Raw genomic sequence first — 23,979 nt, forward strand, 5'->3', positions numbered from 1 at the left:
TTAGTTCACGGAAAATTCAAACGGGTTATCAAAGTCAACAGTTCTCTGAATTCCAAAGCAGCAGAGATTTCATGCTGACAGTATCACGCTGGCCCAACAACTAACTTTTCGGAAATTCGAAGAATGTCTTGCATTGTGCCACTGGGCTGTACACGAGCAAGAGGTGTTCATATCAGTAATGTTCCCAGAGGAAGCCACATTTACAAATACTGTTGAATTAAAACGGCACAACTGTCATTGGTGGTTGGTTGTCCGTCCACAACGTATAGAGCTGTTCGTAACCAGCATAGTTGGAGCCTAAACCATCGGTGTCGGATTGTCAATGATTATCTGATTGGTCCTTACTTTCTTAATGGTAATACGAAACAACTAAACATACATGGTGGTGTCTGTTTGTTCTATATAGTGTCTCCCTACCACTTTCGCGCAACGACGCTCTGAGCGTGTTTTTTAGGGAATTGACTAGTTTGAACCTGGGACCTGCTGCTGGTAAGGAGACGCCAGCCCACACATGACATGTAGAATTCAGAAGAGTTCAGTGAGACTAGCGATGATATAACCAAATACTAAATGAGCTCAGCGTCAGCTCCACTGCACTCCCTGTAAAAGAATCTTAATACTAACTAAATATAGTGGAAAGGGTTCAAGGCTTTCCTATTTTTAGTTAGCTGGTAAAATAACGTCGAAAAAGCAGTTAAGTTTACCATTGGAAATTTTACTCTACTCACAAAACATCATTTATAAATTGCACTATTGATAAAAGGAAATGTTTTAATACAGGACGGCAAAAACCAACTGCGTTAAAAAAAAAATGTGAACGAATAATCCCTGAATGGGTTTCCAAGTTCTACAATGGATCGAAGGATGACCTATGCCATATCACATATATAATCTATGTTTAATTTAAGTTTCACAAAAGAGGACTATTAAAATGGTCTACAGTGACCCTCAATTATCTTCAATTACTTATTTAACTTGTCGTAAATTACAGTGGCTGATGTGGCTTCTCAATAACTATATAAAAGAAAAATCATCGCATTTCAGATCTTTTCTTCAAGTGGCAAATGTGAACATCGTGAGTTTTAATTAACGATCGACACTAGTATTACGCAAAAAGGGGGTGTAACAGATGAGACTTCTGCAGTCCTGAGTGAAGCCTTATGCGCTGAAAAATGCGGCATCGCGTGCGTTCATTACCTTGTCGGTGTTTAGGCAGCGTCAGGGCAGCGGCTCCGCTCACCTCGCCATCTCGGAACTAACTCTCCTCTAACTTCTACTTACTACAATTTACCGAAGTTAGTTTAAAAAAACTATCTGGCTATGTTTTCATCTGACCAATCAGGGTCTCAATGTTAACCTTAAGCTCCGCCTACAAAAATTCTGTCTATCCAATGAGAAACGTTATACTTTTCGTGGTGGGGCAATGTTTTTAAAGATTGCAACGTAACAGAGACGCTAAAAAGTCTCACGCTAAAACCTGCAGCTGGTGTGGTCCTTTTAGCGTTATCGTAAGATCTATACTGTTCTTCTGGAGGGCTCTATCTTTTAACATGGGCTGGGGGGTGGTCCTTGACGTACCTGAGACGCGAAAAAGTCTCACGCTAAAACTTGCTGGTGGTAGTGGCCGTTTTTGTGTTATCGTAAGATCTATACTGTTTTTCTGGAGGGCTCTAGCTTTTAACATGGGCTGGGGGGTGGTCCTTGACGTACCTGAGACGCGAGAAAGTCTCACGCTAAAACGTGTGGGTGGTGAGCCCTAGTGGTTAGCTGGCGACGTGGGTGTCCAGTCTGTCCCTTATCGTAGGGCCTTCTAGCTTAACATGGTTCTGCTCTCGGCTTCTGTTCTCGTTTCTCCCTTCGGAACTGCGTCGGTCTCTCGGTGGGAAGGTACGACATGCATTTAGGTATTCTTGTGTTAGTCTGTGGTATTCCATTTGCTCACTCGTTACTCTTATTACTTTGGTTAATTTAATGTCACGATTTATTCGGAGCTATGTGACATACTACTAGATTTGCTTATTATGTCAGGGTTTTCATGGAAGATGTTGGATTTGCCTGACACCTTATAAGCCACATTTACAAATACTGTTGAATTAAAAAGGCACAACTATCATTGGTGGTTGGTTGTCCATCCACAACGTATAGAGCTGTTCGTAACCAGCACAGTTGGAGCCTCAACCCTCGGTGTCGGATTGTCAATGATTATCTGATTGGTCCTTACTTTCTTAATGGTAATACGAAACAAAATAATTTGGAGAGATGTTGGGAGACCATTTACCTACCTTACTTCTCCAGAAGCGTTACATCGGATTCACGTCAGGTGAATCTGGCGGCCAAGATTTCAACATGTGTTCATTCACATTCATGCTCCCCAAACCACAGCTGTCAGCGTGTCTCCGCTCACCATCATATGTCCCACGCGAAGCAGGAGAACGACTCTCATAACCAAATACTAATCCCGCCAGCCTGCTTCCATGCAGCGATGCTTGTTTGGAACCGCCGTTCACCTCGATTACTGCGTTGGGAAGATGATCACCTACCTGCTAAAGCAAGAAACGTGATTTATCCGAAGAGCCTACACTTTTCCATTGATCCAGAGGCCAATCCCGATGGTCATTTAGCCACTGAAATAGTAATTGACAATGTCGTTGGATCAGCCTGTCTGCTACGAAAACTTCTGTTTAACAGTGTACGACGAACGGTGCGCTCCGAAAAAATTATGCGTGCACCAGCATTGTGCTCCTTCGGCGGAGATGCCACAGATCACCATCTATCCCACTTCACAGCGCACGCAAGCCTCCAAACCGCACGTTCTGTGTGGATACAACCGCTGTGGTGTTAAGAACACCTACCTCTAGAAGGTGTGGGGTAGGCAGTGAAAGAGTGGCGTAGCTCATGACGCTGATATAGCCAGAACATATTGTTCCAGTATTTGTGAATGAGAGCACTTACTGAAAGTACAACCAGCTTTATATATGATTTCAAATCCCTATGAGGCTTTTTCTCGGTGGCACCTCCCACCAAAAGAAAAAAGGAAAAAAATTTATCGCTTACCATAGTTTTGACGTTCATGCAGTGTAACTGGCCGCATCACGAGTAACTTTTTAATTTATTATTTGTTTACTACTGACTGCATTTGTAACACATTTTGCAGACGGTATTTACATACACAAGTGTCTGTAGTTACAAAAATATATCATTGCACTGCAGATAGTTCAGGTGATACGTCATAAACACTGAGATGCGTGAAAACTGTCGCTTGATGCACGACTAAATTCATACCTTCTTTGCTACTAATTCTATTCGTACTGCATGCAGCTGCAAAATTATGTCATTTAACCACTCACAGTTCAGGAGATGTGACATCATGAATATTTAGCTGTGTGAAAACGAAACAGTAACGAGAAATTCGCTACAGACACGTTTGAACTATCGATATGCATTCAAATACAGGGTGTTTCAAAAGTGACCGGTATATTTGAAACAGCAATAAAAACTAAACGAGCAGCGATAGAAATACACCATTTGTTCCAATATGCTTGGGACAACAGTACATTTTCAGGCGGACAAACTTTCGAAATTACAGTAGTTACAATTTTCAACAACAGATGGCGCTGCAAGTGATGTGAAAGATATAGAAGACAACGGAGTCTGTGGGTGCGCCATTTTGTACGTCGTCTTTCTGCTGTAGCCGTGTGCTGTTCACAACGTGCAAGTGTGCTGTGGATAACATGGTTTATTCCTTAGAAGAGAGGATTTTTCTGGTGTTGGAATTCCAACGCTTAGAACACAGTGTTGTTGCAACAAGACGAAGTTTTCAACGGAGGTTTAATGTAACCAAAGGACCGAAAAGCGATACAATAAAGGATATGTTTGAAAAATTTCAACGGACTGGGAACGTGACGGATGAACGTGCTGGAAAGGTAGGGCGACCGCGTACGGCAACCACAGCTAGTGCAGCAGGTGATCCAACAGCGGCCTCGGGTTTCCGTTCGCCGTGTTGCAGCTGCGTTCCAAATGACGCCAACGTCCACGTATCGTCTCATGCTCCAGAGTTTAGACCTCTATCCATACAAAATTCAAACCCGGCAACCCCTTAGCGCCGATACCATTGCTGCACGAGAGACATTCGCTACCGATATAGTGCACAGAATTGATGACGGCGATATGCATGTGGGCAGCATTTGGTTTAGTGGCGAAACTTATTTTTACCTGGACGGCTTCGTCAATAAACAGAACTGGCGCATATGGGGAACCGAAAAGCCCCATGTTGCAGTCCCATCGTCCCTGCATCCTCAAAAAGTACTGGTCTGGGCCGCCATTTCTTCCAAAGGAATCATTGGCCCATTTTTCAGATCCGAAACGATTATTGCATCACGCTATCTGGACATTCTTCGTGAATTTGTGGCGGTACAAACTGCCTTAGACGACACTGCGAACACCTCGTGGTTTATGCAAGATGGTGCCCGGCCACATCGCACGGCCGACGTCTTTAATTTCCTGAATGAATATTTCGATGATCGTGTGATTGCTTTGGGCTATCCGAAACATACAGGAGGCGGCGTGGATTGGTCTCCTTATTCGCCAGACATGAACCCCTGTGACTTCTTTCTGTGGGGGCACTTGAAAGACCAGGGGTGTACCGCCAGAATCCAGAAACAATTGAACAGTTGAAGCAGTACATCTCATCTGCATGTGAAGCCATTCCGCTAGACGCGTTGTCAAAGGTTTCGGGTAACTTCATTCAGAGACTACGCCATATTATTGCTACGCATGGTGGATATGTGGAAAATATCGTACTATAGAGTTTCCCAGACCGGAGCGGCATCTGTTGTTGACAATTGTAACTACTGTAATTTCGAAAGTTTGTCTGACTGAAAATGTACTGTTGTTCCAAGCATATTGCAACAAACGGTGTATTTCTATCGCTGCTCGTTTAGTTTGTATTGCCGTTTCAAATATACCGGTCATTTTTAAACACCCTGTATGTGTGAAATATGTTAACCACACATGAAATACAAGGTGATTATAATTAAACTTTCAAAACGCTGGTCATAATTACGTCAAATTACGTCGGAGTAGGCGGGAAACTTATGGAAGAAGAAAAAAAAATGTGAATGTCAGAATACGTAAATGAAAACACCTCTCATGCGCACGACCCACTGAAGTTGGTATAAATACGCCGGGTACACGGCTTTCCCTCCTTTCGCGTCTGCGACGTTCGCCATGACTCTCTCAATGCAGGATCCCGTTCTGCTTGTAAAGCTGTATTGCAAAAATGATGACTGTGCACACATTGCTCTGCAGAAGTTCCTGACAGGGAAGGGTTTAAAAACAGGCGTTGCTCCAATGACTGCCGTGGGTCTGAAGAAAATGATTCGGAAATTCGAAAAGACGGGTTCTTCTGGTGTGAAACCAGGTAGAGGAAGGAAACGAACTGATTCGACGTCAATGGAAGCAGTGGCCACAGCAATGTAGGAGGAGAATACAAGATTTTGTGGACAGACGAAGCTCACTTTTATCTGACAGGATATGTCAGTACACAGAGTTATCGAATATGGGCAACGGAAAATCTACACGCAAATCAACCAGTACCTCTTCATCCTGAAAATGTTACTGTGTGGTCAGGGTTTACGGCATCATTTATCATAGGGCGATATTTTTCCGAAGAGACAGGTGTTTCCAGTTCTGTTACCTGTACCGTCACTGGTAAACGCTATGAGTGTCTCTTGCGCAACCACCTCTTTCCAGCTCTCCAAGAGCGTGAATGTGTGGAAGGGATCATTTTTATGTAAGATAGCGCACCTCCGCACATTACAAAACCAGTTAAGCAGCTGCTGAAGCACCATTTCGGAAATTCTAGAATTATCAGCCGCCATTTACTTAGAGCCAGGCCGTAAAAACCTGATCTTAATCCGTCTGAAAGATTTTATGTTCAGTGATCCGACTGCAAACTTAGCTGCACTGAAGGCACGCATTGCGCAACACATTCTGAACGTCATCAAGGAAACTCTTCGATCAGTTGTGGAACATGCTTTTTTTCGATTTCTCCTTGTTGCGGAAAATGGTGGATAGCATACTGAACATGTTTTTCGACAGTCACATTGAAATTCCTAATCCAATTTGAATTTGACTGATTATTCTTATGCGGTTTTTGCCCCAGGAGAATTAAAAACCGTTTTTTCTCATCCGATGTGATATGATCTTGCCGTGGTGGATGGGCTTACATAACAGACAGTAAACACCAGTGCACCCACAGACACTGAGTAGTACAGTTTGACTGACGTCAGACGTACACTTTAGGCATTGTTGTATGATTCATTTGTCATATGTAGTCGACCACTATTAACTGATGATGCTTACAGCGCCTTTTTTTTGCTGCATTTTGTTACTATTCGTTTTCCTTCTATCATACGTTTTCTCCCCCCCATAAACCATGGACCTTGCAGTTGGTGGGGAGGCTTGCGTGCCTCAGCGATACAGATGGCCGTACCGTAGGTGCAACCACAACGGAGGGGTATCTGTTGAGAGGCCAGACAAACGTGTGGTTCCTGAAGAGGGGGAGCAGCCTTTTCAGTAGTTGCAGGGGCAACAGTCTGGATGATTGACTGATCTGGCCTTGCAACATTAACCAAAACGGCCTTGCTGTGCTGGTACTGCGAACGGCTGAAAGCAAGGGGAAACTACAGCCGTAATTTTTCCCGAGGACATGCAGCTTTACTGTATGATTAAATGATGATGGCATCCTCTTGGGTAAAATATTCCGGAGGTAAAATAGTCCCCCATTCGGATCTCCGGGCGGGGACTACTCAGGAGGCTGTCGTTATCAGGAGAAAGAAAACTGGCGTTCTACGGATCGGAGCGTGGAATGTCAGATCCCTTAATCGGGCAGGTAGGTTAGAAAATTTAAAAAGGGAAATGGATAGGTTAAAGTTAGATATAGTGGGAATTAGTGAAGTTCGGTGGCAGGAGGAACAAGACTTCCGGTCAGGTGACTACAGGGTTATAAACACAAAATCAAATAGGGGTAATGCAGGAGTAGGTTTAATAATGAATAGGAAAATAGGAATGCGGGTAAGCTACTACAAACAGCATAGTGAACGCATTATTGTGGCCAAGATAGATACGAAGCCCACACCTACTACAGTAGTACAAGTTTATATGCCAACTAGCTCTGCAGATGATGAAGAATTTGAAGAAATGTACGATGAAATAAAAGAAATTATTCAGATAGTGAAGGGAGACGAAAATTTAATAGTAATGGGTGACTGGAATTCGAGTGTAGGAAAAGGGAGAGAAGGAAACATAGTAGGTGAATATGGATTGGGGCTAAGAAATGAAAGAGGAAGCCGCCTAGTAGAATTTTGCACAGAGCACAACTTAATCATAGCTAACACTTGGTTTAAGAATCATGAAAGAAGGTTGTATACGTTGAAGAACCCTGGAGATACTAAAAGGTATCAGATAGATTATATAATGGTAAGACAGAGATTTAGGAACCAGGTTTTAAGTTGTAAGACATTTCCAGGAGCAGATGTGGACTCTGACCACAATCTATTGGTTATGACCTGTAGATTAAAACTGAAGAAACTGCAAAAATGTGAGAAATTAAGGAGATGGGACCTGGATAAACTGAAAGAACCAGAGGTTGTACAGAGTTTCAGAGAGAGCATAAGGGAACAATTGACAGGAATAGGGGAAAGAAATACAGTAGAAGAAGAATGGGTAGCTCTGAGGGATGTAGTAGTGAAGGCAGCAGAGGATAAAGTAGGTACAAAGAGGAGGGCTGCTAGAAATCCTTGGGTAACAGAAGAAATATTGAATTTAATTGATGAAAGGAGAAAATATAGAAATGCAGTAAATTAAGCAGGCAAAAAGGAATACAAACGTCTCAAAAATGAGATCGACAGGAAGTGCAAAATGGCTAAACAGGGATGGCTAGAGGACAAATGTAAGGATGTAGAAGCTTATCTCACTAGGAGTAAGATAGATACTGCCTACTGGAAAATTAAAGAGACCTTTGGAGAGAAGAGAACCACGTGTATGAATATCAAGAGCTCAGATGGCAGCCCAGTTCTAAGCAAAGAAGGGAAGGCAGAAAGGTGGAAGGAGTATATAGAAGGTTTATACAAGGGCGATGTACTTGAGGACAATATTATGGAAATAGAAGAGGATGTAGATGAAGACGAAATGGGAGATACGATACTGCGTGAAGAGTTTGACAGAGCACTGAAAGACCTGAGTCGTAACAAGGCCCCCGGAGTAGACAACATTCCATTAGAACTACTGACGGCCTTGGGAGAGCCAGTCATGACAAAACTCTACCAGCTGGTGAGCAAGATGTATGAGACAGGCGAAATACCCTCAGACTTCAAGAAGAATATAATAATTCCAATCCCAAAGAAAGCAGGTGCTGACAGATGTGAAAATTACCGAACTATCAGTTTAATAAGCCACGGCTGCAAAATACTAACGCGAATTCTTTAAAGACGAATGGAAAAACTGGTAGATGCAGACCTCGGGGAGGATCAGTTTGGATTCCGTCGAAATGTTGGAACACGTGAGGCAATACTGACCTTACGACTTATCTTAGAAGAAAGATTAAGAAAAGGCAAACCTACGTTTCTAGCATTTGTAGACTTAGAGAAAGCTTTTGACAATGTTGACTGGAATACTCTTTTTCAAATTCTAAAGGTGGCAGGGGTAAAATACAGGGAGCGAAAGGCTATTTATAATTTGTACAGAAACCAGATGGCAGTAATAAGAGTCGAGGGGCATGAAAGGGAAGCAGTGGTTGGGAAAGGAGTGAGACAGGGTTGTAGCCTCTCCCCGATGTTATTCAATCTGTATATTGAGCAAGCAGTAAAGGAAACAAAAGAAAAATTTGGAGTAGGTATTAAAATTCATGGAGACGAAGTAAAAACTTTAAGGTTCGCCGATGACATTGTAATTCTGTCAGAGACGGCAAAGGACTTGGAAGAGCAGTTGAACGGAATGGACAGTGTCTTGAAAGGAGGATATAAGATGAACATTAACAAAAGCAAAACGAGGATAATGGAATGTAGTCAAATTAAATCGGGTGATGCTGAGGGAATTAGATTAGGAAATGAGACACTTAAAGTAGTAAAGGCGTTTTGCTATTTAGGAAGTAAAATAACTGATGATCGTCGAAGTAGAGAGGATATAAAATGTAGACTGGCAATGGCAAGGAAAGCGTTTCTGAAGAAGAGAAATTTGTTAACATCGAATATAGATTTATGTATCAGGAAGTCGTTTCTGAAAGTATTTGTTTGGAGTGTAGCCATGTATGGAAGTGAAACATGGACGATAACTAGTTTGGACAAGAAGAGAATAGAAGCTTTCGAAATGTGGTGCTACAGAAGAATACTGAAGATAAGGTGGATAGATCACATAACTAATGAGGAGGTATTGAATAGGATTGGGGAGAAGAGACGTTTGTGGCACAACTTGACTAGAAGAAGGGATCGGTTGGTAGGACATGTTTTGAGGCACCAAGGGATCACAAATTTAGCATTGGAGGGCAGCGTGGTGGGTAAAAATCGTAGAAGGAGACCGAGAGATGAGTACACTAAGCAGATTCAGAAGGATGTAGGTTGCAGTAGGTACTGGGAGATGAAACAGCTTGCACAGGATAGAGTAGCATGGAGAGCTGCATCAAACCAGTCTCAGGACTGAAGACAACAACAACAACATACGTTTTCTCCCTTGTGCGATAATATTCCATTACAATTTGACGTCATTATGGACGGTGGTGTTATTTCTACAGTGGTTTGAAAGCTTTATTATAATCATCCTTTATTTTGGTACAGACAGTATAGTATATATCGATAATGGGAAAAATAGTATGGAAGAAAATTGTATGCTAGTTGAATGATCTGATTAATCAAAAAATAACTGGATTACTGATTGGGCTTCAACTGGCCCAAAAGTTATTATTTGGAGAAAAGTGATAAAAATACAGAGATGAAAATAAAGGAATTCACTTTAAAGTACAAGAATATTGAAAAGATGTTTGGTGAATCTATGATAAGATTGACTGAAGATGAAGTGGAAGAAAAGATATAACTGTCTTACAACAAAATAATTAGAGATGTAAATACTAAAACATTAATGAACAAGCAAATTATGAACCAATTCTCATTTCAGTGTGATAAAAGAATAGGTCTACAAAATTATGATACAGTACCATACAGATTTTAAATTTTATTAATGAATTTTGGTTTGAAAGCCTTACTGAAGAACCTCAACAATGCTAGCAGTAGCCGGACGACCTCAGAAGATGTCTCCCGCAGACGGAGACGAAACGACAGGTGGAAATTTTATACATCGATTACGGCCTCTCATCCCGGAAGTTCCAACTGAAGACACATCGGCCGTGAAAGTCTACATTATATGATTAATGCTAGCAAATAATAATTTCTTTAAAAAGATTAGTGAGCTACAAGTAAATTTTTTTATATAATGTTACTTGTTATGAACATCTAAGCGCTAGGTATGAAGGTAAAATATATTCTCAATAATGAATTTAAAATTACTTTGCCAGACACATATTTGAAATTAATTAGTTGTTGGGATTTTCAGTCTTTTGAAGCAGGAAATATTGAACTGAGATATAATGGAACGATGAGACTGAAAAATAATTATGGTGAATTTCATGATATGGATTTCACAAAGTAAATTCCTTGAATTTTTGGTCTGATTTTTTCACAGATACCTCATGGGGAACCGCCTACCCCCACTGAATCAGATACACCAAAAATAAATTTTTGACATTATTCCTAGTGCACTCAAAATGGCCATTATTTTTAACAAAATTTTATTTCATTCTATATAGATTTTAATTATGTATGAAAAATTTTTCTATTTTTTAAATAATTATAGTGCACTCAAAATGCTCACTATTTTCAGTGCAATGTAAAGTTGTAAGTGGGTGCGTTGAGAGCATTAAACGTGGTTTTAAGGAACAACATTACTTACTAGGTTTTGTAAGACTCGTCCTTACCGACAATCTTTAAAAAATTAGTAAAAAATATTTTCGATTAAAAACATCCCTAGTGCGCTCAACATACTCACTCAACTACTGCTAAAGGTCAAACGAAAAGCTGCAGAAAGATCTATGACCGGAGAAAATACAGCTGCAGGCAACAGAGAAATTGAAACTGCCAATGAATATCAGGAGACCAGACGAAAACTAGCATAGAAAAAGAAAAGAAACCTGAAAGGTGGAAGGAAGATATCGAGGGTCTATGCAGGGAAAACCAACATAATTTACTGAGAAGAGGCAGCAGATGGAAATGAGATAGAAGATACGATACTTGGTAAAGAATTTGACAGAACACCACTCGGCAGTAGACAACATTATGTCATAATCATTCAGACCCCTGGCAGAGTGAGTCTTGACAAAAGTAAGATGTATGAGGTCTTATGACTTCGAGAGGAATGTAACAGTTTCAATTATTTAGAAGGTAGGTACTAACATGTCTGAATTGTATCGAAACATCAGTTTAGTAAGTGACTGTAGGAAGATAACGTCAAAAATTGTTATAGAGAAATGAAAAAACTTTTACAAGCAGACTTAAGGGAAGAACAGCTTCTGTTATCGGAGAAATGTATAATTGTGTGAGTCAATATTGACCCTGTATCTTCTATTAGGAGATATGCTGAAGAAAGGTAAAGCTATGAGTGCAACATTGTTGATTTAGAGGAGGATATTGACGATGCCGACTGAATTACACTCTTCTAAATTCCTAAAGTAGCAGGATGAAATACAGGAAGCGAAAGGTTATTCGCAACTTGTAGAGAAACCTGGTGGCTGTTATGAGAGTCGAAGGAGAAGAAAGAGAAGTACCATTTGAGACTCTGCCGGCCGCGGTGGTCTCGCGGTTCTAGGCGCGCAGTACGGAACCGTGCGACTGCTACGGTCGCAGGTTCGAATCCTGCCTCGGGCATGGTTGTGTGTGATGTCCTTAGGTTAGTTAGGTTTAAGTAGTTCTAAGTTCTAGGGGACTAATGACCACAGCAGTTGAGTCCCATAGTGCTCAGAGCCAAACCAATTGAGAAGGGAATGAGATAGGGTTTAGTCTACTCCCCACGTTACTCAATATGTACAGCGAGCAATCAGTAAAGGAAACTAATTAAAAATTTCGGCAAGGGATTAAAATTCAAGGAGAAAACGTAAAAATCTGAGGATTTTCGATGACATCAGTAACACTTCCAAGAATGGTAACTGCAAATAATTAGGCGGCCAGCCCAACTAAAACATGCTGACAGCGTGAGGCAAGGGCAATTCAACAACTGTGTTTATCAAGCCTTTCTAACTGTTCATTTCTTCTCAAATGACAGGCGATCTATAATGAACTAAAATAAATCTAATTAACGGAACAAATCTTCCGTTCCCTTACAGCTGCCTCACCTGTATATTAAAGAAAACATTAGAAATCAATGACATCACAAAAGAACTGAAAAATTGTAAAGAAGTGAAAGACTGACTACTAATAAGGACACAAGTTCAAAGTTACACCATTAGATTAATGTCGAGCAATTTCTGGCTTCGCCGTCCGGAGTGGCCGTGTGGTTCTGGGCTCTACAGTCTGGAACCGAGCGACCGCTACGGTCGCAGGTTCGAAGCATGCCTCGGGCATGGATGTGTGTGATATCCTTAGGTTAGTTAGATTTAATTAGTTCTAAGTTCTAGGCGACTGATGACCTCAGAAGTTAAGTCGCGTAGTGCTCAGAGCCATTTTAACCAATTTCTGGGTTCGTATCTTAAGCAGTTGCTAAACCTTGCTAAGTCTCAGTAAATGTTTAGTATCTGATAGGTTTGCCAGGAAATTTGGGACAGTAACAGAAAACTATGATAAAACTAAAACCCAGTCTAATGGCCGGCCGCGGTGGTCTAGCGGTTCTAGGCGCGCAGTACGGAACCGAGGGACTGCTACGGTCGCAGGTTCGAATCCTGCCTCGGGCATGTATGTGTGTGATGTCCTTAGGTTAGTTAGGTTTAAGTACTTCTATGCTCTAGGGGACAGATGACCACAGATGTTAAGTCCCATAGCGCTCAGAGCCAGCCCAGTCTAAAGTTACAAATGTCACGTTTTGATACACTCGATGACCAGTTTTAGGCCGAGATCCATTTCCAAATCATCGTAAAATGGTATTTCCAAATATGTGAAACCCATGTCAAAAGTGTGCAGCGAACAGTAACAGTTCGGGGTATGTATGGTCCATGACATTGTTTTCACGTCTTCGGAAATACCATTTTTGTCTATATTACGATGATCTGAAAACGTGTCTCAGTCCGAAACTACTGAATGGGTGATTTTGCAACTTTGGACGGTTTCCTTTGCACTGATTAATAGAAGTTGCTAACCCACAGCTGTTCAAGCATCCTGGAAGTTCAGAAAACTATGGATCACTCAGTCATTTACTGAACAGAGATACTTAGACCACCTTACTCCGTTCCATTTCAGCTCCTGTAGCCTGATACACGTTCTTGGTCTCATCGTTCTTTTGATTATTTGTCTCAAAAACATCCACACAGATATGCTCACTTTCGCCACTAGGCAGACAAGACAAGAACAGACACTTTTGAAATATAGTTCTACAGAATAAATTCGGATATTAGGTGGACAAATTGTGTAGCTAGTGAGGGGATACTGAATCTAATTGGGTAGAAAAGAAATTTATGACACAACCTGACTAAAGGAAGGGAACGGTTGATAGAAAGCCAAGCATCCTGGTGCAGTAAGGAAGAGTCAGTTTGGTAATGGGGGGGGGGGGAGGGGAGGCGGGGGGGGGGGAGGGATAAAAATTGTAGGAGCCAATACAGGTATAAATACAGTAAGCGGATTCAAAGGGATGTATGCTGCAGTGGTTATTCACGTATGAAGAGGCTTGCACAGTCTAGACTAGTGTGTAGAGGTCAATCAAACCAGTGTTCTTACTGAGGACCACGAAACACCATCAAAAACTTATCTTGAAAAGTATTAAGTGTGAACTGTGCAACAGTGTAGGAAGAGGGATCAGAATCTATCCTGCTAGTGGCCAGCGCATATTACGATATGCCAGCCAAGGTAGAAGTGTTTTCCAATCTTGAGTAAAGTCAGTTTCTTGGGCGCAACTAGACTGAACACATTGACATGAATGCGTTCTTAAGTACACTTGCATCCATGTTAGAACATGCCCTAACACCACTGACTAATAACATTTCTTTTTCAGACATGATTCTGTAACTTAATTACAGTCTCATTGTGTTTTCACCTGGCTTCGCCGACAGGGATTTTAGAATGGTTTACATTTGTGCTACTGCTAGCCTCGATAGTTTATTGGTCAGTGTAAATGACTGCTAAGTGGAAGAGCCAATTTCAATCCACTACGGATTTTCTCTTTGTCTTGTAAATTATAGATTGCAGCGATCAGTCGCCCTTTTTAAATTTTATTGGCAGATCTAGATTTCAGCTAGAAGCTGGCCATTCCCAATGCACTATTATTTTTGGTCAATGCATGTTTTCTCTTCGTGGTAGGAACGGAATGGGGTGAACTCAGCCTTGTGATGGCAGCTGAGGAGCTACTTGAGGGTGAATTAGCGGCACCAAGGTCATGGTAGCCGACGACGGCTTCATGCTCCTCCACACCACATCCAAATGATGCTACTGGCTGAGCACGCTTGGTGGCTGGTCGACTACAATTGGCCTTTCTGTAGAGCGGCGAAGGTTCTTGTTTATACTTATACCGTTGACGTATTGCATTTCGTCTTAAGAACCGACATTTCACTTGATGAAGTAGCATGTCAGAATCGAGTGTTTGGCTACAACCAGGAAGTAGTAAAAAATTTGATTCTTTGTTTAATTTGGGGAGAGGGGACCAAACAGCAAGATCATCGGTCCCACAATATTAGCGAAGCATGGGCAAGGAAGTCGGCCATGCCATTTGATACTAATCATCCCGGCATTTACCTAAAGCTATTTAGGGAAATCACGGAAAATCTGAATCAGGATGGCTGGACGCGAGTTTGAAACCTCGTCCTCTCGAATGCGAATCAAGTGTTCTAACCACTATGCCATCGGTGCGAAAAATTTAAAAATTTTAATGGTTGTTATTATGCTCTCTTTCCTTACTTACAAGCATGCGTTTCCAAGATTTAACTAATTAATCGACTATTCCACATAGAGTTGTAACTAAATCTAACACAAAACCAATCGTTTAAAGAAAGTTATTAAAACGCGAAAAAAATCCCAAGTATATTTAAGTATGAAAATTTAATCAATATACAAAATTTTACATAATTAGCCTTACGCAAAATAAAAAGAGCCATCATATTTACTGAAAGCAACTATTTACTGTCACAAGAATTTATGCTTCAGTACTTTGATTTAAGTTTTCTTGCACAGCTGAATAGCATTTACACACCCAGAAAAGAAATGTAACTTGATGTAAAAGCGTGATGTGTCTAAAGTACAATTTAGTCCTTTTTCAATCGTGCAGAAATGTATATATCTTTCCAAAATTATTTCTTAATTTTGACCAAACAAGCCAATAGGTGGAGAAGGTCCTCTCAATGGAGGCAACGCTGGCACGGCAAAGAATGAGGCGCTAATAAAGTAGTAGTAAGTGTTTTGAATAATTTAATCCTTGGCAATAAAAATTGAACTATTTAATCGTTAGTGTGAAAGAAAACAATAAAACCCATAAAAACCCTATGTTATCAGTTGGGTTGCATTTTTGAAAAATACCCGAGTTTTTCCCGACCCTGGTTGCATACTGTTAGCACCAGCCAGATTCAATTTCATTTTGTAGCGCCACTCTTATGCCAAAGTAGCAACAATCGATAGGATTAGTGTAGGAGCTCTCGAGAAATGTCTTGACAGTTTCACAGCAACGCAGCATTGTTCTCAGGTCTGGTCGAGTCCATTTATTTCTCCTGAAGGGGCGGCCACGTCGATTTGCTCTCAGCTGCTGAGCTTTTTGCTTCCTCCGTTGGAGCAGCCGTCTCAGATCATTATGTGCTGATTTTTGATTCGGTGAACTAGTCACAGATTGGTCTGTAGTGGAAGAGCTTGCTAATACGATCGTTTGCTGACTCGCTCACTGTAGCTTAAAAGTTATTCTTGTGAGTAAGATTCAGCTGGTTAAACGCACTTCCCATACTGCGTGGTGGCTGCATACAAAACGGAACCGCCACCACAACCATTTCATCCCTGCCCCCACCCTACCATTCCATCTGCACAGGTATGCACCCAATTATTTTGCGAATACTCTCTCTTAAGCTTTTAAGGGGAAATGAGATTATACCAACAAAACTACCTTCGTTAAGTACTGCCTTTTGCTGCAGATTACACAAGGTCTGTCTTTATTCTACCATTCCTATTAACTGAAATGGTGAGCTCGGCACTACTGTCAGAAATATAAAAATTTATTTCCATGTCGATCGCAAACCCCTTTTATTAACACATGTCTGGCAATTCCTGATGCCGCGCGGGGTAGCCGTGCGGTCTTGGGCGTCTCGTCACGGTTCGTGCGGCTCCCCCCGTCGGAGGTTCGAGTCCTCCCTCGGGCATGGGTGTATGTGTTGCCTTTAGCTTAGGTTAGTTTAAGTTAGATTAAGGAGCGCGTAAGATAGGGACCGATGACCTCAGCAGTTTGGTCCCATAGTCCTCACCACAAATTTCCAAATTTCCAATTCCTGATGCACAATCATCAGATGGAAAATGTTCATCTACGAATAGGACGTCAATAAGAAATGCTGTATCAAAGCTAAGATGTTTATATCTCATGATGGTCCATAACGCATTGGAACACCTCCTCCTCCCTCAACTTCAAACCTATAAGGAATGCAGAGGTTAAGACAAGACAGATGAGAGTTCCGTTACATTTGAGACTTCATCAGCTGCAGGCACCCAAAACAAGCGCGCCTATCCCTACGAAGGAATTCCATTAAAATTCCTGTCCCAGTATGCACAGGAAATTGCCTTGCAGTCACCGGAAATTTTATCGAGTCTCAGTCGATCCCCGAAGGGAATACAGCGACCGTAAGACTGCATGTGACAGGGTTAGTTGAGAAAATAAGAGGCCACCTATTCCCCCTACCACCACAAATACTTAAAAAATGGCAAAGTTTTTATTATGACTATCTTCAAAGTCATTGCTGATACACCGTAGATATGTGCTTCCGTTTTATAAGATTCTTCATAATCATCTAAGATCAAACTTTTACAATAGTATAACGAATGACAGTGACAAGTGGCATTAAATCATTTAAACTAATTACGACTTGGTGTTGCTGAATATGTTAAAATTCGGCCTTAATCTCTTGTGATCATTCATAAATGAAGTTAGTCATTCGCTAACGAAAATACAGAAACGATGAAAAATGTAGGTGATGTAGACACGACACACGACATGCCTACGTGTTCCATAACTCTCTACGTTTATAAATTACAGGAAATACCAAATACAGCTGGTGTTTCCCAAAAGTTAGACAAACTAATTTCAAAGTGAGATGCGTCTGGGGATTGGTTACTCATAAGAGTGAATCCAAACTCCACTAATAAAGTTTCGGACTTCGTTTAATGATATTATCTGTGGATAAATGACTTATGGTCTCCAATTTCTCGTTACACAGAAATTACTTTTCGTTAGGTTCCTTACTCACATTTATCTTTGTGTCTTTATTACACCGAAAAATATCTGCACAACAATGCAAATGTCGACGGTATGGCTTGTTTGAATAGAAACTTCTCCCTCGAAACATCATTCGGTACTACTCAGTTCTGTAGCGTTCAGTATTTTTTCTCTTTCTTCATCATTCCGTTGAATTTGTAGATGCAGAGGTACTATGACGTGGTTCCCCTCGCTGCGGGAACACATTAGAGTACCATTCTTATACACTCAGTGAACCCGTACACGAGGTACGTGTTTGCCAATTCTTCGCCAGTAAGCCTACTAGTGTTTCATTATTACTACGCAGATGTGCTGAAAAGTAATGTCTCTGATTTTTTGTTGTAGTCAGTATCGGTTGAGGTGTTACACGTTACACGTATTAATCGGTCAACCCTTGAGCTTCGCTGACATATGTTGTAGCCCCCTGTCGCTAGAGGGCTTCAAATTATAGTGAGTAAGATGATGGACTGTAGAGTAACTACGTTACTGCGTGAAAAATACTGTCCAGTAATCGAGTTTCTAACCGCAGCAAACAGAGGAAATTGCACAACAGACTAGAATTTTTTTGTGCTTTGAGGATGAGAGTGATCGATTCAAAAACAAAATTGTGACAGGTGATGAAAGTTGGATCCGCCATTTTGACCCCGAAAATGAGAGAGCATCATGGAGTTCCACCATAAAGGATCGCAGTCTCCAGAAAGGGTGAAGAAAATACTATCAGCAGACAAAATCATGTTCAGAGTGTTCTGGGATGTTCTAGGTGCGGCGCATTTGGAAGCCATGCCTAATCGCACCAAGCTCAGCAATGTACTGCGATACCCTCAGAAAACGGAAATCACGAATTCTAAAAGTACGTCCACATCAGCTGACAACACACGAGCGCTGCGACATCTCCAGTAATCCGAAGCCTAGAATTTACCGTCACTGATCACACTCCATACAGTTGCAAGTTGTCGTCATCCGAGTTTCATCTGTTTCTAGAACTTAAGGGAGGACTTCACTTTGATAGCATGAAGCGATGCAAGGAGAAGTGCGGTAGCTGTTTCGTGAACAAAGTCAAACATTCTACAATGACGACATCAACAAACTCGTAACTTTTTGCAAGAAACGTGTTCGTCATGACGGTGACTACGTTGATAAATAAGTACGTAGGAATGGAGAATAAAAACGTTTAACGTCAATGAAGTTTGTGCTTTTTAAAAGGATTTTTACTTAAAATACTCGGTGGCATTACTTTTCAATAAGCCCTCGTGTTACTGTTATAATACAAGGCGTTTCCGTAAAAGCGGGTAAAAATTTAACAGGACATAGAGAATGCACATGGCGGCCACTGAGTGACACGCGTTTCTTCGGCTCGCGAGTTTTTCCGCTCATTGAAGGTGTTACAGAGAAGTGCGACAGTCCACAACGTGTGCATCTGACTAAACAAGTGTTACTTGCCGTGGTGTATTGTTCTCCGTCGATTACCACAAGTGATAAGTGATAAGTGAGTGAAAAATGGGAAGAGCACGAGTAAGCGGCAGCAGGCGAGGCTACAGGGGCGCAGGCAGCGCGGGCGCCCGGTCTCCGGCGGCAGGTGAGGCCCCGCTTCCCGACATCGGGGAGCTCGTCCGGTCCCAGGTGAGTGCGGCGCTGCACAGCAAAGACACGCTAGACGTAATCGTTCAATCCATCACGGACTCTGTGACGGCCGCGGTCATGGACAAACTGCAAGAGTCTGTCGGGCGCAACAGCACCGAAATCCAGTCTCTTAGAAAGTCCTTGGCCGCACAAGAGAAAAAAGCCGCCGAGCTAGAAGCTAAACTGTCTCTTGCCACCGATGAAATTGAGCAGTATCAGCGAAGGAACAGCTTGCGCTTGTTCGGGGTAGCTGAAAACGATCGCGAAAACACCGACGACCTGGCCATTAGCCTCGTGCGTGAGAAACTTGGCGTGCAGATCGACGGGGCCGATATTGACAGAAGCCATCGTGTTGGGCGCAGGATACCAGGCGCCACGAAACCCAGGCCTATAATAATTAAATTTGTGTCGTACCGGAAAAGAGCTGAAGTGTTTGCTCAGAAAAGAAAACTCGCCAAGAGTGGGGTTACCCTGAGGGAAGATCTGACGCGCGAAAGACTACAAGTTTTGAACGCTGCGATCACACAGTTCGGCCTTCAAAATGTATGGACCCAGGACGGCAGGATCGTAGTCAAGACGGAAGGAGGGAGGAAAACGGTGACGAACATGTTCGAACTGAAAGACTGAGCGAAATCTCGCGAGACACAAAGTCTCATATTGTAATCTGTCTAATATAAGTTAATTTTTATTCTTTTTCATGTTTTAGCTTAAATATAGCTCCGTTATTTCTATAAGTACCATAAGTACTCTATTTAAAATCAGTCAATTATTTCACATAAATATTGTTTCTTTATTTGTCTATCATAAGTGCTCATGTATACTCATATTGTCAGTTAAATGGGAATTAACATTCTCCATTAACAGGAATCTGCTTACAACCGCCTTTCTATATCTGTTATTTTCATCTTCGCCACTACCACTACTACTACTATTATCTTTTTCGTAACCACTACTGCCACTTTCCATCTTTCTTTTCGCTCCCTTCTCCGATACTTCCAGCGTGTTTTTCACCTTTAGTTCACAGACGCTTGAGTCAGTCACGACCTTGGACACCTGTAAACATGTCTTCCCCCGCGAAATCCAGCTTTTGTCCCTCTTCCGGCCAGCAGGTAAACGGAGCGCGCTCGGTCCTACAGGCGGCCACAATGGGACGGACCGGTTCAGGCGGCGGGCTCTTTGTGGCCCACGCGAACGCGCAGTCGCTAACGGCTCACTTCGACGAGTTCTGTGACCTGTTCTGCCAATCGCTGTTCCACATTATCCTCGTCTCTGAAACTTGGTTGAAACCAAACATTTCTTCCGACGCTATCCGAATCGCTGGTTACTCTCTCCTAAGGGCAGATCGTGAAACACGACGCGGGGGTGGTGTGGGTGCCTATGTTCGCTCTGATCTGACACCTACTGTACTATGCACATCGGATGCAAAGGGCGAAGGAGAAGCAGAGTTCTTGTTTTTCGAAATAAATACATCAAATCAGAAACTGCTAATTGGAGTAATCTATAAACCTCCAAACGTCGGTGCCATGTCCTCCTTTCAGTCTGCCCTGTCCTCACTCGTGACACAGTATGAACACATAATCATTATGGGCGACACAAACATCGACTTACAGTTAAAATCTCCCTCTGCCGAAAAACTAAGGCGACTGTTCCACTCCAATGATATGAGTTTAACACCGCTGGACCCAACTCACCACACGTCACACAGCCACACACTCATAGATATAATAGCAACAAAGCGACCAGATAAAATAATCCGCGCCAATCAGACATCCGCTCCGGGACTCTCTGCTCATGACGTGATATTCTTAAATTACTCAGTGCATACTACCAAAGAAAAATCTCACCTGGTAACCTACAGAAACTTAAAAAATGTTAACCATGACGCTCTTCAAAAGGATTGCTCAGACATCCCTTGGCATGATATAAGCAATGAACCGACTTTAGACGGAAAAATTCGGCAATTATGTAGCAAAATTATTGCACTGTATGATAAACATGCTCCTCAACGCACTGTCAAGGTAAAGAGAGCTCCTGCTCCATGGCTCACCACTGCATTACGCCAGTTAATGAATAAACGTGATGCTGCACACAGGGCCTTCAAGCGTAACCCAACTCCCGAGGCGTACGAAGCTTATAGGAAACTCCGAAACAGAACGAAGCAAAGCGTGAGAAATGCCAAAATCAGACATGCCCGCTCTGTCGTATGCGGCATATCAAAACCTGCTGCACTGTGGAAAAAGCTGCGCAGTTTCGGTATAGGGAAGCGAAGATATGACGCTGTTTATCAAGCGTCTGCAGAAGAATTAAACGATTTCTTCTCAACAGCTGTAATCTGCCACGCAGCGACAAATTACCAGCCCCAAGATATCAATCTCTTGAGAGACAAGTTTTTCCTAAAACATGTCACTACCGGCACAGTACACAAGGCAATTATGAGAATCTCTTCCGAGGCAGTAGGAAATGATGGAGTGAGCATTGGCATGATTAAAAACGTCGTAGCCACTATTATTCCAATTATCACAGACATCTTCAACCTGTCTCTTGTCAGTAGTATATATCCTACTGAGTGGAAGCAAATTTTAATCCAGCCTATACCCAAGACTGACAACCCTAAGTCGCCAGGTGACTACAGGCCGATCAGCATACTACCTGCAATATCTAAAGCCCTAGAATACATCGTCCATGAACAGCTGACGGATTACCTCAAAACTCATAACATCCATGACGAATATCAGTCAGGCTTTCGAAAGCACCATAGTACAGCAACTGCATTAATCAAAGTAACTGATGACATTAAACATGCTATGGACAGACGTGAAGCTACTATCCTAACACTGCTTGACTTTAGCAAGGCTTTTGACACAGTTGACTTCGATATATTACTAATTAAAATGAAACAGCTGAATTTCTCAATCAGCGCAATACACTGGTTCGACAGCTACCTCAAAAACAGAAGTCAACAAGTTGTTTGTGGGTCGGAAAAGTCATCATGGAAAAGCGTGCACTCTGGAGTTCCCCAAGGCTCCGTCTTTGGTCCACTACTCTTCTCACTGTATATTAATGATATTTCTTCAGTGATTCACTCCTGCAGCTACCATCTATATGCTGACGACATCCAACTGTACATAAGTGCAAGCCCCAAAAACATTGCTGGCGCAGTAGCGAGTATGAACGCAGATCTTTGCTCTGTTTCTCGATGGGCACAGAACCTAGGTCTGAAACTAAACCCCAAGAAATCCCAGGTCACACTTATATCTCATCCAAAGTTAATCAGCCGGTAATTTCGCGAAACGGTCCCTAAAATACTCCTCAATGGTACCCAACTACCATACCAAAAAACAGTAAAAGACCTTGGAATAATCTTGGATGAACACCTAAACTGGGAAGAACAAACAGTCACAGCTTGCCGGAAATCGCTCTCCTCCCTACATGCAATTCAAAAATTTAGAAAAATATTTCCAACCCATGTTAAACAAAAATTAGTCCAAACACTAGTCTTGCCTAATCTTTACTACTGCGATGTAGTTCAACACGGCACGAATAGTGAAAATTCTAGATGCCTCGAGCTAGTGATGAATGCTTGCGTCAGATACGTGTGCAATATTCGGTTGTATGATCATATCAGTCCTTCATACTCCCAGCTAGGTTGGATACGCCCACATAAGGCACGCGATCTCCACACGATGTGCTTACTTCATCGATTTCTTAGCCACTGGTGCCCTCAATACTTATCTTCTCACATTAAACATCTATCATCATTCCACAATCGCAATACCAGATCGGATACGTCTATCATCTTGGCTGTACCTTTACATAACACAAAATCTTTCTCCGTGTCATTCTCCATCTCAGCCATACGACTATGGAACGCACTCCCCTGTGATCTGCGTCTTATCCAGAACTACTCAACATTCAAGAGGGAACTCAAAACTTACATATTAGGGACGGTATAGCCACCATTGTTGTGCCCCTAACATCTCTTTCTTTCTTCTCTCCATCACAGCTTCGAATTTTACCATTCTTTTTCTCTTCCTCAAACCTATCTACCTCTTATATATCTCTTTCACCCCATTCTATCGTCTTATGTCTCTGCTCGATGAGAATAACTCACAAGCTGCAAGAATATAACGAGAAAATTCCCAACTAACTGACATTCACAAAAGAAATGTATGTTTACTTTCATATACTTAGTCACTATTATTATTATTACTATTATCATTATTATTATCATTATTATCGTTGATTGTTATAATTATTTTTATTGTTATAACTATCATTGTACTACTGTTATAATCTCAAATTTTTTTCGTTTGACATCAATACTGCATAATACGTTAAATGTTCTTAATGTTATCTAGTAACTGTAACTCGTTCAATCTGAGTATGCCTGGTTAGGTGTAAGAGAGGGCCTGAAGGCCCTAATCTTGCCAGGTAAAATAAATGCATAAATAAATAAATAAAAAATGCTCCACTGACTAATCTGAGGTAGGAAACCTGGGGTCGGAGAAGCCATTTTAAGGAGATGATAGGAATAAAATCACATTTATCTGTACTGTTTTATTTACATTATTTGCAGTTAACTGCAAATATCGTCATTGACTTAATGAACGTACCATTTGTACCGTATCTTACAAAATGTACTGAAACTGACGGACATCAATCTCAATGCAATCACGACAT

This window comes from Schistocerca gregaria, chromosome 8 (genome assembly GCF_023897955.1).
Source record: "Schistocerca gregaria isolate iqSchGreg1 chromosome 8, iqSchGreg1.2, whole genome shotgun sequence".
In the NCBI taxonomy this organism is placed as follows: domain Eukaryota; kingdom Metazoa; phylum Arthropoda; class Insecta; order Orthoptera; family Acrididae; genus Schistocerca; species Schistocerca gregaria.